Raw genomic sequence first — 11,141 nt, forward strand, 5'->3', positions numbered from 1 at the left:
CCCCAATGTCAATGTGAACAGAGAAGGAAAGTAGTCCCTCAGGTGGGAAAAAAAAAAAGTTGTCCCTTTCTGAGACTTCGCTGCTGTTCTTCCCCAACCTCTCTGCCTCTTCCTTCCTGTCTTGATTGAATCTTGGTTTTAGAGACAAGATCTCATGTAGCCCAGGCTGACTTCAAACTGGCTATAAAACCAAGGATGACCTTGGACTCTCTGGAATTAAGGGCATGTGCCAATGCCACCATGTCTGGTTTTATGCAGATACTGAGGATGAAGCACATGACTGCTGTAAGGTGCTGAGCAAACACTCTAACCTACTGAGCTGACCACACTCGACACCTCTGTGGTGGGGAATTCCCCTTCCAATCATAATTGGTCTCTGTTCTACAGACTATCTTTTAAATCATTTAATTATTTTTATTTATATACATTGGCATTTTGCCTGCATGTATGTCTGTGTGTGTGAAGGTTTCAGATCCTCTAGAACAGGACTTATAGACACTTGTGAGCTGCCGTCTGGGTCCTAGAAATTGAACCAGGGTCCTCTGGAAGAGCACCCAGTACTCAATCTCTAATCCATCTCTCCATCCCCATCTACAGATTGTCCTTAAGACACATTATCACTTTCCTGTACAGCCAGTTTCCCTAGAAGAATCTGAGGAGCAAATCCGGCACTTGACTGTGATCAGCTTCAGAGACAGAGAAAGTTTTCTTCTCCTCTGTGGCCATGTTCCTGGTTCCAAAGGCAAGGTTAAGAATGTAGATATCGGGCTGGTGAGATGGCTCAGTGGGTAAGAGCACTGACTGCTCTTCCGAAGGTCATGAGTTCAAATCCCAGCAACCATATGGTGGCTCACAACCATCCATAATGAGATCTGATGCCCTTTTCTGGAGTGTCTGAAGTCAGCTACAGTGTACTTACATATAATAAATAAATAAATCTTTAAAAAAAAAAAAAAAGAATGTAGATATCCCAGGAAGACATACTGAGCAGTTGCTAAACCTTTGCTTTAAAAGCTTTAAGTCTTTGTTTTAAAGTCTTAGCAACGAGGACACTATCTTAGTTAAGGTTTCAATGCTGTGAACAGACATGACCAGGGCAACTCTTATAAAGGACAACATTTAACTGGGGCTGACTTACGGTTTCAGAGGTTCAGTCCATTATCATCATGGCAGGAGCATGGCAGTGTCCAGGCAGATGTGGTACTGGAGGAGCCGAGATTTCTACTTCTTCATCCACAGACAGAAGAAAGCACCTGTCTTCCTCAGGCAGCTAGGAGTAGACTCTGATTCCACACTGGGCAGAGCTTAGGCATAGACTCACCTCAAAGCCCACAGTGAAACACTTCCTCCAAAAAGGCCACACTTGCTCAAACAAAGCCATACCTCCTAATAGTGTCATTCCCCGTGGGCCAAGCATTCAAACACACACGTGTGTGGAGGCCAAACCTACAGACACTTCAAGAAAAGAAGGAAGATTTACCAAAGGACATGGAGATAAAAGAGAGTGGTTTTTAGAAACCAAAGAACCCAATGACTAAACCAAAACAGTAGGAAACCATTAGCCACACCCAGGAGCCAAGAGCTGAATCTATCATGGAAAGGGCACCAAACCCAAGCCATTTCCAGAGTGGCCAATTAAAAACAGAACATGCCTCCAGCCTCTGCTGGCCAGACTTGCATGGAGGAGAGCCAGCAGTTAGGACAGTATTAGAAATGTCAGCCTCTGGCACAGCCCTGGGCTGGACAGAACAGTGGGTGGTCAGGGAGGCCAAAACCAGTTCCACGAACCTGGAACCACCAACCCCGCTGAGGGATGCTGCCCTGATTCCCCAAGCCAGTCCTTGTCCATGTCAGAGACAGAATCCTCCCGTGCTTGGGAAGATGGACCACTCTCTCTACTACCTCTGACATTTGAACAAAACTGCTTGTTTCCCATGTCCACTGGAAATTACTTGTGCTTCAACAAATTCATTTTATCTGTGAAACCAGAAAAGATGGACTTTTTTTTCTTCATCTCTATTTTTTCCATTTTTGAAATTTACCTACTCTAGAGAAAGAAAGAAAGAAAGAAAGAAAGAAAGAAAGAAAGAAAGAAAGAAAGAAAGAAAGAAAGAAAGAGACTTCCAGAATCATTTGCATAGTAGAATATTTGCTTAAAAACATGAATTTTTTAAAAGGGTGACATCAAAGTTGTACTCAATTCATCAAGTACTCAGATGTTTTCAGCTCAATACCACAAACATTTATTGAGCAACGAGTTGATTGCAAGGCATTGGGGGAAGTTCAAAGATAAGTTACAGATGGTGTCTAACCCTCCCCCCCAGGGATGGTAAGACATCTGTCCAAAGACAGACTATGACATCTGTTCCCATAAAGATTACTTGGTAGTCTGAGATAGCCTTGAGGGACTTACTAGAATCTGAAGATGAGCAGAACTTTGATCAATGGGAGTTTAGAGGAACGAAGGTTACTTCATGCTGTGGTCTAAACGTTTCCCCTTCAAAACTCAAATTGCTGTTTAATTGGCACTATGACAGTTTTAGAAAGGTGTGGTGGCTAGTTTTATGTCAACTTGACACAAGCTAGATTCCCTGGAGAAGAGGAAGCCTCAACTGAGAAAATGCCTCCATAAGATTGGAGTGTAGGGAAGCCTGTAGGGTTTTTCTTAATTAGTTATTGATGTTAGCGGGCCCATTGTGAGTGAACCCATCCCTGGGCAAATGGTCCTGAGTTCTAAGAAAGCAGGATGAGCAAGCCAGTAAGCAGCACTCTTCCATGGCCTCTGGCATCCAAACCTGACCCCAAGTTCCTGACCTGTCAGCGGTCCAGTGCTGACTTCCTTCAGTAATGAGCAGTGCTGTGGACAAGCAAGCCAAGTGAACCCTTGGGTTGCTTTGGTCAATGATGCTACATCACTGCCATGGTAACCCTGACTAGGACAAAAGAGGGGCCTTTGAGGGATGATTGGTCCATGAGGACCCTGACGACAGAGCCAGAGGATCCTCTCCACAAACTGGCCCCTTGATCTTGGATTTCTCCACTCTATAGAACTTTGAGACAGTAAATTTCGGTTAACTACAAGTTATTCATCCGGGGTGTTCTGTGCTGGCTATACAAATTGACTAACATTTCAAACACAGGGGACATCACTTTGGTAAACTGCTTTCTCAGATCAAGAATTTGTAAACTCAGTGACTTAGCAGTAGATTCAGATGCAAAAAAATAGTTCATTTATTAATTAAAAGATGGTGAATATTAACTTAGAACTGTGGCAGTATGTATGTATTAATTTGAGATAAATTAATAAGAAATAAGCATGCTTCCCCATCAGAACTGCAATCTCGGCTCAGACCCAGCAATCCCTGCCTAAAATGTTCCCCGTGCCAAAGATCTATAATTCAGAAACAGTTCTCAGCTTGTTTAAAACTTCTGAGAAAAAAAAAATCTCTCCAGAAAGACTTTCGCCATTGTACTAAGAAAGAGGAAATTGGGAAGTTCCATTTATTTCAGCTCCTGCTCGGCTCCGCTCCAAAGGGCAAAATTGCAAAAATAGATGAGAGTGAGAATTGAATTTTCCATGATGGTTTTCAATCCTGTCATAAGAATTTATGGGAAGAATAAAAATTATGAAAGCCAAAAGGAGCATTTAGGAGGATGGAGTCTCTTTATTTCCGAACGATATGGCCTTTTAAAAGATGTTACCAAATGCAGTACCAAACACAAGGGAATGAAAGTGGGATTTTAAACATTTCTCTTCAATCTTCAATATTATGATTCCAGAGTGTACCCACAGGCCTGGTCCCATCTGAATGGTATCAGTTGGTATATTGCATAACCAGGCATATACAAATCCATTTCACTCCCTACTTAGCTAACAAGGAAACTGAGACTCGGAGAGGAAAGCTTGTGTAAGCTCACTCAGCTAGTCAGCTGCTCGGATTGACAGACAAAATACAAAAGCCCAAGTGAACTTGAATTCATCTGGTAGATAACACATAAAATTCTAGAATAAGCATTTTCCACGCAGTATTTAGCAAACGCTTATACTAAAAGGCACTTGTGATGGTTTGTATATGCTCAGCCCAGGGAGTGGCACTATTAGAAGGTGTGGCCCTGTTGGAGTAGGTGTGTCAAAGTGGATATGGGCAGTGAGACCCTGATTCTAGCTGCCTGGAATTCAGTATTCTGCTAGCAGCCTTCAGATGAAGATGTAGAACTCTCAGCTCCTCCTGTACTATGTCTGCCTGGATGCTGCCATGTTCCCACCTTGATGACAATGAACTGAATTTCTGAACCTGTAAGCCAGCCCCAGTTAAATGTTGTCCTTTATAAGACTTGCCTTGGTCATGGTGTCTGTTCACAGCAGTAAAACCCTAACTAAGATAGTGCCTATGTGTTCTTTGAAATCCAAACTCACTTGGGTAATCTGTATTTTGACCTACTAAATCTGGGAAGTCATAGCTAGCAATGGACAGACTGAAGGAACAACTAAATAATAGCATCAGTGAGCTCCGGAGGCCATGAACTTAGCAGTATTTCCTCCTGACAGTAAATAATGACATTGAGCACTGAGCATTGAGTTCATTGAGCACTAATAAACAGTTCATTGTGCCCTTAGTACAGGTGATCTCCCTCAACCCTTACAAATTGTAAGGATTAATATTTATTGTCAAGCCCATGAAAACTAGAACTGTATAGAAGAAGACTCTTTGGGCATGCCTGTGGGATATTATCTTAATTAGGTCAGTTGAGTTGGAAAGACTTTCCAAAACAGATAGCATTACTCCCTCAGGCTGAATGAAAACGAGACCGGGAGACCAGATTTACTGGCATACATCTTTAATCACAATACCCAGGAGGCAGAGGCAGTTGGATCTCTGAGTTTGAAGATAGTGCGATCAACATAGAGAGTTCCAGGCAAGTCATGGCTATATATAGTGAGACCCTGTGTATTAGTTAGGGTTTCATGGCTGTGAAGAGACACCATGACCAAAAGGAGCTTAGCAAAGACACATTCCTCATCTGCACCCTGGCCATTCTGTAGATGCCAGCAGTGCTGGTGGGTAGAGATACGCATATTAATGATATGGCAATAATATTCCTACTCTAAAGTAACAGGGCTGGGATGTTGGTCAGCTGGTAGAATTCTGACCTGGCACACACAAAACCCTGTGTTCAAGCCCCAGCACCACACCTGAAATAACAACACTCAAGAGGTAGAGGCAGGAAGATGGAAACTTCAAGATCAGTGTGTTAGTTGGTATTCTCTGGCTGGAGACAGAAGCCAGACAAAAGCAACCTAAGAAAAGATTTGTGTATCTTGACTGACAGTTTGGGGGATACAATCTATCACAGCAGGGAAAGCAAGGCAGCTGGAGTGTGAGATAGCTGGTTACATTGTATCCACAGTTAGGAAGCAGAAAGAGATGAATGTTGGTGCTCAGCTCACTTTCTCCTTTTTATTAAATCCAAGACACCCCACACCCACCCAGCTTAGGGGATGGTGCTGCCCACATTTGCAGTAGTTCTTCCGGCCTCAGTTAACCCAATCTAAAAGACAAAAACTTCCTCTCAGACAAGCCCAGAGATTTATTTCCATGTTGACTTCAAATCCTACCAAGTTGACCATGTCAACCATCAAACAGCCTCAGCTACATAGGGAGTTGCAGGCCAACCTGGATCATGTGAAATCCTATTTCAAAAATGGAAACAAGAGGACTGCAGAGACAGCTCAGTGGTTAAGAGCACTGGCCGCTCTTTCTGAGGTCCTGAGTTCAATTCCCAGCCGCCACCTGGTGGCTCATGACCATCTGTAATGGGATCTAACACCCTTTTCTGGCATACAGGTGTACATGTAGCAGAACACTCATATACATACATACATACATACATACATACATACATACATACATACATCTTTTGAAAACAAATAACAATAATGCAATAATAACAGAAACGATAACTTACATCACTTCTCTCCCTCTAGTGGGCCAGGAGCTCAAGCTTTTTCCATAGTAACTATTAGCTTTTAAACTACAAAAATCCTCCCATGCCTACTGGCAAACAGCCAAGCCCCTGAGCTCTCTTAGAGATCCTTAATGTCCTCTTCTAGAGGCTCCCGTGTGTCCTGCCCGGGACAGCTAACAGCACAAAAAGGCCCTTTAGAACTCCTTTCCAGTATTATAATCTGTGCCTCTTCTACTCTATCAATGACTCTACTAAATATTTAGAAAATTGCCTCAATGTCATACACTAAGCTATTTAATTATTATGCTACTCCTGCATTCGGGGAGAAAAGACTAAGACTCAAAACTGCCAGACTTTACCAAGGGCACTTCTCATAGTGGTGCTCAACCTGTGGGGCGTGACCCCTCTGGAGTTTTTGTTTGTTTGTTTGTTTTGTTTAAAAAAACATGACCCTTTCCCAGGGTCGCATACTAGATAACCTGCATATCGCATATTTACATAATATGATTCATAATAGTAGCAAAATTACAGTTATGAAGTAGCAACAGAAATAATTTTATAGGAGGAACGGATTACCACAAAATTAGGAAACCAGATTAAAGGGTCACAGCAGTAGGAAGGTTAAGAACCAATCACTGGTCTAGAGTCAGATCCCCTGGTCCTTTACAAAGGTAGATTTTACAGGAGAGAATGTGGCACCTACATCTGAATAAGCTGGCCACACTAAACAAATCAACATGAGAAGTGGGATTGTGGGAAAACTTCCTGTTTGAATACCTCAGAGAAATGTATTAAGAATATCAAGCCTGACTGGTGGTGGTGGTGGTGGTGGTGGCTCATGCCTTTAATTCCCCAGAATCGGGAGGCAGAGCCAGATGGATCTCATGCAATTGAGACCAGCCTGGTCTACAAGAGTGAGTTCCGGGACAGCCTGAGCTACACAGAGAAACTCTGTCTCGAAAAAGCAAAACTAAGCAAAGAATGCCAGGCCCTTCCGTGGCTGATCCACGCAGATGGCTGAACCTCTACAGAGAGCAGTGTTTGAGGGTTGGCATTTAGGGGAGACTGCTGTGTCCTCATCCTGCCGGGGAAACTCAGCTCCTTAACGTCAACTGCTCCCATCCCAGATGCCAGAAGTAACCCGGCTAAGCCATCTGTTCCCCCAAGATGCCCTCTGAGCAAATTTTCAGCCTCCTCCTTTGCCTCTGCCCTCCCCCCAGCTGAAAGCTAACAACAACAAAAACAAACAAACAAACAAACAAACACCAGAAACCTGAAGAGGTTTATTAGTCTTCTGGTCACAAAAGCAGGATCAAAAAAAATCCTATTTTAAAAATAGAATTTAGGAAAAGGACAACTAAAGCCTAATGAAAATAAGGAAAGGGGGCTGGAGAGATGGCTCAGTGGTTAAGAGCACTGACTTTTCTTCCAGAGGACCTGGGTTCAATTCCCAGCACCTACATGGCCACTCACATCTGTCTGTAGCTCCAGTTACACACTGTCTTCTGGCCTCCGAAAGCACCACACACGTGTGGTGCCCCGACGACATACTCCTACAGTATAATAATAATGAATTTTTCTAATGTTAAAAAAGATAAAAAATAAATAAGGGTAGAAGTTAAGGAATTTTTTTTAAATAGTTTGATAATAAACCCTGAAGCAGTTTCTACAGAGACATAGAAATGGGAGTTGGAGGAGACACGTGGTCTTTCTCACCCCTTCAGTGGATCAGTATAACGCTCTGTGGAGGGGCGCATGGGGTCTCATTACATGCTTCGGAAATCATGGGGTCATATAGTGGAGAAGCTTGAGGATATTATCACAGGTTTGTGTTTGATGAAGAGAGACAGAATCTCTTTGGCGGTATAACTGCTGAGAAGGGGCCACGCTTCTGTAAATAACCACGAAGAAACTCGTTGTATAATTTAAAAGGGGAGAGGAGACAGGACAGGGGTGTGGGGGAAGGGGGTAAAACCACCTGTCCTCAAGTTTTACCCTATAACCCCACATGGTCTCAGAGAGAACTGACTCCAGTAAGTTGTTCTCTGGCCACCACAAGTGCTCTGTGGCGCCCACACCCAAACACTCAAACAAATAAATCATCTCAGGACACAAAGGTAAAGGGAGCTGGGAAAAGGGAGATCAGAGACCAGAGATCAGAGTGTGGGGGGTGGGGGGGGACGAAAGAGAGGACAGGTAATAAGATCAAACTACATTACATACGTGTATGCACGTGTCAAACGTAACTCATCTCTATGCATGGTTAATATACACATTAAAAGGTTTACAAAGGGCTCTTTAGGCCACAGTAACGTTTCGGAGGCCTCCGAACGGTGATGGGAAAGATGCAGCTTTTCATCCTTGCTCTTTAAGATAGATGTTGATATATGTACAATTAAATAACCAGGAGGCTGTTCATCAGAATGTGAGCCATACCTGTCTCTGGTGGACAGATTCACAAGTGCCTTTCTTTCCTCTTTGTATTGCTATACATTTCCTGAATTGTTTATGATCAGTATCTTTTCATTTTTACAGTCAGAATAAAAAAAAAAATAAACCTCTAAAAGCCCTTTTCATCTTTCTGTCCCCGTCATGATTGAATATGAGATATATTAAATGCACAAAAGGGCCGCATAAAACATGCAAAGCAAGTCGGAGCTACATCTTGCTTAAGGGAACATAAGCACCACATGTCTTGTGCCACAATCAATGCTAAAAAAAAAAAAAGAAAAGAAAAGAAAAGAAAAGAAAGAAAGAAAGAAAGAAAGAAAGAAAGAAAGAAAGAAAAACCACCAGAGTCTGTGAAGTTACTCCTGTCCTATTCGATTGTGACCAGCAGATCATCATTCTCATTCCAGGGCAGTCCTACCCCAGTAAGTGGGTGAGTTCAACAGCGTGAGGAGCCAAACCAGAGATCCAAAGTCCCAATTAAAGGCAGAGGAAGCGCACTCCAAAGGCACTTCTGTCTGGTTGACAAAGTTCTGTGGTTTCAGTTCAGTCACAAACTGGCAGTCCCCGAACTGAGTTTGGCCCGTAGAAAATATGTTGTTTGGTCTGTACTTGGTTTCTGTAGAATTCTTTTAGAAGCTTAAATTTGAACGTCAAGAGCCAGGCAGGAATATGCTGGCTGCAGCAGGTACATGCTTTGCATATTGGAATTCATTAATCCTCTAGAGAACATTTGTCAGGAGCTTACAATATGCCAAGCACTCTTTTAAGAACTTCAAGTGCACCAACTCACAAAATGCTTTAACAGCCCAGCCTCCACATTGTCTGAGAGAATACCAAAGCAGAAAGTATTGAGAACAGTTCTCACTGGGATCCTGAAATCAAGGGCATGGAGATCACTCTGGAGGCAGTGGGACCTGGGGGGAATGGAGCCAATGAATGAGGTGGACTAAAGTCTCATGCAATAGTTAACTTTACTTAGAGCATCAGACAGTTTATACTCTGGGGGTTAAGCAAGGTCACACGAGGAAAGTTCACAATGAGTTCTAGCTCACAAGAGCAAGCCGTGTTCAGAAACACTGTCTGAATAACAATCGGAAATGACTGTGTGTAATCTGAAGCAAAACCACTCCTATCCGCTACACCTGTTGGGGGGGGGGGGCTCAGACACATCAAAAGAACAATTTCATGCTTTGGAGAAACTGAGGCCATAAGACTCTTGCTCTGGTTTCTTGGGGCTTTCTCGCAAGCACTCGGGATTCTCCTCACATGGAGAATTCCTGTACTGTGTTCCAACATGGTGGCGTGTGCGTCTGTGACTCTAGCAATAGGGCAGAAACAGCATACGCCCTGGAGCTCATTGGCCAATGAGTCTGACCTACGTGATGAGCTCTAGATCCAGGAGGAACCCCCTGCTTCAAAAACTAAGGAAGAAAAGAATCAAGGAAGACTGCTCTCTACATTTGGATGTACACACATTGCATATCTACAACATACACCCAAACTAAATAAATATTGATATCTGTGGTGTTTTGAATGGAAATGCCCCCCATAGGCCCATAGAGAATGGCACTATAAGGAAATGTGGCACTGGAGTGGGTGTGGCCCTCTTGGAGGAAGTCTCTCACCATGGGTGGGCTTTGAGGTTTCAGATGCTCTAGCCAGGCCTAGTGGCTCTTTCCCTGCTGCCTGAGGATTCAGCGGTAGAACTCTAGGCTCCTTCTCCAGCACCATCTCTGTCTGCCTTCGGGCCACCAAGCTTCCCGCCATGACAACAATGGACTGAACCTCTGAACTGGAAGCCAGCCTCAAGTAAATGTTTTCCTTTATAAGAGTTTGCCATAGTCATGGTGTCTCCTCATAGCAATGGGAATCCTAATTAAGACAATAACTGAGCCCCAAGAATGTCCAGTGGCTTTCATGTCACAGTTTCTTCCACAGCTGTCTTACCCTCAACCAATTCCACACTTCGATAGCTCTGCTCATCCTGGTCAATGCTGAGCACACACATGTGCCATGGTCAGCACATGGCCAGCACATGATGTAAGCAAGTCTTTGACCTGAGAACTGGATGTCTGTCTTCCGTTGGGTTTTAAGCAGCCTCGTTTGGACCAGAAGATCAGATGTCTTTCCCCACAGTGAGCAGAAGTCAGAGGAAGAGCCCCACCTCTGTCTCTGACCTGACCTCGTACTCTAAAAGGGTCAACACGTACTGGACACTCAAAAGACATTATGCTTTACACAGGCAATGGGGGAAAATGGAGTCTCACCAGAGTTAAAAGGTTTGGGGCCAAGGATGTAACTCAGGTTGGCAAGTGTTTGCCTACCATTCACAAAGCCCTGGGCCTGACCCCAGCATTGCCTAAACCCGGCATGGTAGCAAATGCCTGTAATCCCAGAACTGGGGGTAGGCATGGAAAGGCCAGAAGTTCAGGTTAATCCTCAGTCATGTAGTAAGTTTGAGGTCAGCCGGGGATACACGAGAACCAGACTCAAAAACAAACAAAGTTTTAAGGTTCAGTAAAAGTGATGGTATATCAGACAGGAAGGTTAGGTTCCATCCCCAGGAGAGAGGGGCAGCAGGGAGAAGTTTGTGCAGTACCAAACAGGTTTTTATTTATGATGTAACTTTATTTCAATTAAAAACATACTTAAAGGCTGGGCGTGGTGGCGCACGCCTTTAATCCCAGCACTCGGGAGGCAGAGGCAGGTGGATTTCTGAGTTC

This window comes from Mus pahari, chromosome 9 (assembly GCF_900095145.1).
Source record: "Mus pahari chromosome 9, PAHARI_EIJ_v1.1, whole genome shotgun sequence".
Classification (NCBI taxonomy): Eukaryota; Metazoa; Chordata; class Mammalia; order Rodentia; family Muridae; genus Mus; species Mus pahari.